This window comes from Arachis stenosperma, chromosome 6 (assembly GCF_014773155.1).
Source record: "Arachis stenosperma cultivar V10309 chromosome 6, arast.V10309.gnm1.PFL2, whole genome shotgun sequence".
NCBI lineage: Eukaryota > Viridiplantae > Streptophyta > Magnoliopsida > Fabales > Fabaceae > Arachis > Arachis stenosperma.
The window spans coordinates 120,827,211-120,832,903 of record NC_080382.1 but is presented as its reverse complement, the minus strand read 5'-3'; the positions used below and the strand labels follow the sequence as shown (position 1 = coordinate 120,832,903).

Here is a 5,693-nt window from a genome sequence, read left to right as displayed (position 1 = left end):
TAGTTTTTATTATATTTCTATTAGTTTTTAGTTAAAATTCACTTTTCTGGACTTTACTATGAGTTTGTGTGTTTTTCTGTGATTTCAGGTATTTTCTGGCTGAAATTGAGGGACCTGAGCAAAAATCTGATTCAGAGACTGAAAAGGACTGCAGATGCTGTTGGATTCTGACCTCCCTGCACTCGAAGTGGATTTTCTGGAGCTACAGAAGCCCAATTGGCGCGCTCTCAACGGCGTTGGAAAGTAGACATCTTGGGCTTTCCAGCAATATATGATAGTTCATACTTTGCCCAAGATTTGATGGCCCAAACCGGCGTTCAAAGTCACCTCAAGAAATTCCAGCGTTAAACGCCGGAACTGGCACCTAAATGGGAGTTAAACGCCCAAACTGGCATAAAAGCTGGCGTTTAACTCCAAGGAGAGTCTCTACACGAAAATGCTTTATTGCTCAGCCCAAGCACACACCAAGTGGGCCCGGAAGTGGATTTTTATGTCATTTACTCATCTTTGTACACCTTAGGCTACTAGTTTTCTATAAGTAGGACCTTGTACTATTGTATTTGACATCGGGGTAGCTATCTTTGAGTTTTATGCTATCTTAGATCGTTTGGGAGGCTGGCCATTCGGCCATGCCTAGACCTTGTTCTTATGTATTTTCAACGGTGGAGTTTCTACACACCATAGATTAAGGTGTGGAGCTCTGCTGTACCTCGAGTATTAATGCAATTACTATTGTTCTTCTATTCAATTCCGCTTGTTCTTTGTCCAAGATATCACTTGTTCTTCAACTTGATGAAGGTGATGATTGTCACGAATCATCACCATTCTCACTCATGAACAAAGTGACTGACAACCACTCTTGTTCTACAAGCATACGAGGCTTAGTGAATATCTCTTGGATTCTTTAATCGGAGTCTTCGTGGTATAGGCAAGAACTGATGGCGGCATTCAAGAGAATCCGGAAGGTCTAACCTTGTCTGTGGTATTCTGAGTAGGATTCAATGATTGAATGACTGTGACGTGCTTCAAACTCCTGAGGGCGGGGCGTTAGTGACAAACGCAAAAGAATCACTGGATTCTATTCCGGCCTGATTGAGAACCGACAGATGGATAGCCTATGCTGTGACAGAGCATCAGGGATGTATTTCCAATGAGAGGATGGGAGGTAGCCACTGACAACGGTGAAACCCTACACGAGCTTGCCATGGAAAGGAGTAAGAAGGATTGGATGAAGACAGTAAGAAAGCAGAGAGACGGAAGGGAAGGCATCTTCATACGCTTATCTGAAGCTCTCACCAATGATATACATAAGTATCTCTATCTTTATCTTTATGCTTTATTCGTTTATCACCATACCCATTTGAGTCTGCCTGACTGAGATTTACAAGGTGACCATAGCTTGCTTCATAGCAACAATCTCCGTGGGATCGACCCTTACTCACGTAAGGTTTATTACTTGGACGACCCAATGCACTTGCTGGTTAGTTGTGCGAAGTTGTGTTTTTGCCATGGTATTGAGCACCAAGTCTTTGGAGCCATTACCAGGGATTATTTGAATATGGACAAAGTAGTGATCACAATTTTGTGCACCAAGTTCTTGGCGCCGTTGCCGGGGATTGTTCGTGTATGGACAACTGACGGTTCATCTTGTTGCTTAGATTAGGTATTTATTTTTTTCGAAATTCTTGAAGATGAATTCTAGAGTTTCATGATGATTTGTTGAAATCTGGCTGGCTGAGAAGCCATGTCTAATCTCATTGGACCGAGGTTTCAACTTATCATCACAGAAGCTTGTTGATTTTTTTTATCAATCTTGCTTTTGGAGCAGTGATCTGCTAAGGCTTGGCTGGCCTTTGGCCATGTCTAGTGTTTTGGACCGAAGCTTTCTTTGAAAGCTTGGCTGGCTGTGAAGCCATGTCTAATTCCTGGACCGGAGTCTTAGACTAGCATTGCACTGATTCCTTGAATTCTCATTAAGAATTTTGGTATCTTTTTCCACTTAATTTTCGAAAATCACAAAAAAATTTTACAAAATCATAAAAACCAAAAATATTTGATATTTCTTGCTTGAGTCTAGTGTTTCATCTTAAGTTTGGTGTCAATTGCATACATTCATGTGTCTTAAGGATCTTCAAGTAATTCTTGATGACTTCTTACTCTGATCTTTAAATTCTTTTGACTTGAGTGTTTACGTGTCTCATATAGTGTCAAATAGTATACAAACTGCTAAGTTTGGTGTCTTGCATGCATTGTTATTTGATTCTTGTTGCATTTTGATTAGTAAAAATCCAAAAATATTTTTAATTTGTGTCTTTTCAAGTCAATAATACAAAGAATTGAAGATTTAGAACATACTGCAGAGGAATTATACAGAAAAAGCTGAGCATTCGAAAATGCCCAGTGAAGAAGACAGACTGGCGTTTAAACGCCAGCCAGGGTACCTGGTTGGGCGTTTAACGCCCAAAAAGGGTGCATTTTGGGCGTTAAACGCCAGAATGGATACCATTCTGGGCGTTTAACGCCAGGATGGTGCTAGGGGGAAGATTTTGTTTTCAAATCAATTTTTTTTCAAGTTTTCAAAGTTTTTTCAAAATCAAATCTTTTTCAAATCATATCTTTTCAATCAAATGTTTTCAAAATCAATTTCTTTCCTTTTTCAAAGATACTTACTAACAATTAATGATTTGATTGAACATCTCAAATTTGTTGCCTTTTCTGTTGAGAAAGGTTTAATGTTGAATCATATCTTTTCTTGTTAGGCAAGTCATTAATTTTTAAAATCAAATCTTTTTAAAAATTGTTTTCAAATCATATCTTTTAAAATGGTTTTCAAATCAATTCTTTTCAATCATATCTTCTTAACCACATCTTTTTCAAAATAATTTTTCAATCAAATCTTTTTAAGTTCTAATTTCAAAATCTTTTTCAAAAATCAATTAGTGGTTTTCAATTAGTGGTTTTCAAAAATGTTTTCAAAATATTTTAATTAATTTTCGAAAAAAAATACTTCCCTCCCTCTCACATCCTTCTATTTATGGAGTACCACTCCTTCTCAATGCACAATTCGAACCTTATCTAATTAAAGTTTGAATTCTTCTTCTTCTTCTTTCTTCTATTTTTCTTTTCCTCTGACACCTCAAGGAATCTCTATACTGTGACATAGATGATTCCATATTTTCTTGTTCTCTTCTCTTTCATATGAGCAGGAGCAGAGACAAAGGCATTCTTGTTGAAGCTGACCCTGAACCCGAAAGGACCTTGAAGAGAAAGCTAAGAGAAGCCAAAGCACAACTCTCTTTAGAGGACCTGACCGAATTCTTCAAAGAAGAAGAACTCATGGCAGCCGAAAATAACAACAATGCCAACAATGCAAGGAAGGTGCTGGGTGACTTTACTGCACCTACTCCCGACTTCTATGGGAGAAGCATCTCTATCCCTGCCATTGGAGCAAACAACTTTGAGCTTAAGCCTCAGTTGGTTTCTCTACTGCAACAGAATTGCAAGTTCCATGGACTTCCAATGGAAGATCCACATCAGTTTTTAGCTGAGTTCTTGCAAATCTGTGACACAGTCAAGACTAATGGGGTTGACCCTGAGGTCTACAGACTGATGCTATTCCCTTTTGCTGTAAGAGACAGAGCTAGAATATGGTTGGACTCTCAACCTAAGGACAGCCTGGACTCTTGGGAAAAGCTAGTCAATGCCTTCTTGGCAAAGTTCTTTCCACCTCAAAAATGGAGTAAGCTTAGAGTGGAAGTCCAAACCTTTAGACAAAAGGATGGAGAATCCCTCTATGAAGCTTGGGAAAGATACAAACAATTGATCAGAAAATGTCCTTCTGACATGCTTTCTGAATGGAGCATCATAGGTATTTTCTATGATGGTCTCTCTGAACTATCTAAGATGTCCTTGGATAGCTCTGCTGGAGGATCTCTTCATCTGAAGAAGACGCCTACAGAAGCTCAAGAGCTCATTGAAATGGTTGCAAATAACCAATTCATGTACACTTCTGAGAGAAATCCTGTGAACAATGGAACAAGTCAGAAGAAAGGAGTTCTTGAGATTGATACTCTGAACGCCATTTTGGCTCAGAATAAAATATTGACTCAACAAGTCAATTTGATTTCTCAAAGTCTATCTGGAATGCAACATGCACCTGGCAGTACTAAGGATGCTTCATCTGAGGAAGAAGCTTATGATCCTGAGAACCCTTCAATGGAAGAGGTGAATTACCTAGGAGAACCCTATGGTAACACCTATAATTCTTCATGGAGAAATCACCCAAATCTCTCATGGAAGAATCAAGAGAGACCTCAACAAGGTTTCAACATCAACAATGGTGGAAGAAACAGGTTTAGCAATGGCAAGCCTTTTCCATCATCTTCTCAGCAACAAACAGAGAATTCTAAGCAGAACTCCTCTGACTTAGCAACCATGGTCTCTGATCTAATCAAAACCACTCAAAGTTTCATGACTGAAACAAGGTCTTCCATTCGGAATTCGGAAGGACAAGTGGGACAGCTGAGCAAGAAAGTTACTGAACTCCCTCCAAGTACTCTTCCAAGCAACACAGAAGAAAATCCAAAAGGAGAGTGCAAAGCCATCAATATGGCCGAATTTGGAGAGGAAGAGGAGGAAGTGAACGCCACTGAGGAAGACCTCAATGGGCGTGCACTAGCCTCCAATGAGTTCCCCAATGAGGAACCATGGGAATCTGGGACTCAAAATGAGACCATAGAGATTCCATTGGACTTACTTCTGCCTTTCATGAGCTCTGATGAGTATTCTTCCTCTGAAGAGGATGAGTATGTCACTGAAGAGTAAGTTGCTAAATACCTTGGAGCAATCATGAAGCTAAATGACAAGTTATTTGGAAATGAGACTTGGGAGGATGAACCTCCTTTGCTCACCAAAGAACTGGATGACTTGTCTAGGCAGAAATTACCTCAAAAGAGACAAGACCCTGGGAAGTTTTCCATACCTTGTACCATAGGCACCATGACCTTCAAGAAGGCTCTGTGTGACTTAGGGTCAAGTGTAAACCTCATGCCTCTCTCAGTAATGGAGAAGCTAAGGATCTTTGAGGTACAAGCTGCAAAAATCTCACTAGAGATGGCAGACAACTCAAGAAAACAAGCTTATGGACTTGTAGAGAATGTTTTGGTTAAGATTGAAGACCATTACATCCCTACTGATTTCATAGTCCTAGAGACTAGGAAATGCATGGATGAAACCATCATCCTTGGCAGACCTTTCCTAGCCACAACAAAGGCTGTGATTGATGTTGATAGAGGTGAACTGATCATTCAAGTGAATGGAGAATCCTTTGTGTTTAAGGCTCAAGGATATCCCTCTGTCACCATGGAGAGGAAGCATGAAGAGCTTCTCTCAATTCAGAGACAAACAGAGCCCCCACAGTCAAACTCTAAGTTTGGTGTTGGAAGGCCACAACCAAACTCTAAGTTTGGTGTTGAACCCCCATATTCAAACTCTAAGTTTGGTGTTGGGAGGTTCCAACATTGCTCTGAGTATCTGTGAGGCTCCATGAGAGTCCTCTGTCAAGCTACTGACATTAAAGAAGCACTTGTTGGGAGGCAACCCAATATTATATTTTACATATTTTCTTTTGTTATTTTATTTTATTTTGTAGGTTGATGATCATAAGAAGTCACAAAATTAATTGAAAAAGCAAA

At 39.6% G+C, this 5,693-nt stretch overlaps 1 non-coding gene across 1 annotated transcript; it reads right to left on the bottom strand.

Moving 5' to 3' along the window:
• Positions 1 to 3,741: 3,741 nt before the first annotated feature.
• Positions 3,742 to 3,849, bottom strand: LOC130937292 (small nucleolar RNA R71). The gene has a single exon (XR_009068516.1). It is a non-coding gene; the product is annotated as a small nucleolar RNA R71 (small nucleolar RNA).
• Positions 3,850 to 5,693: the final 1,844 nt, after the last annotated feature.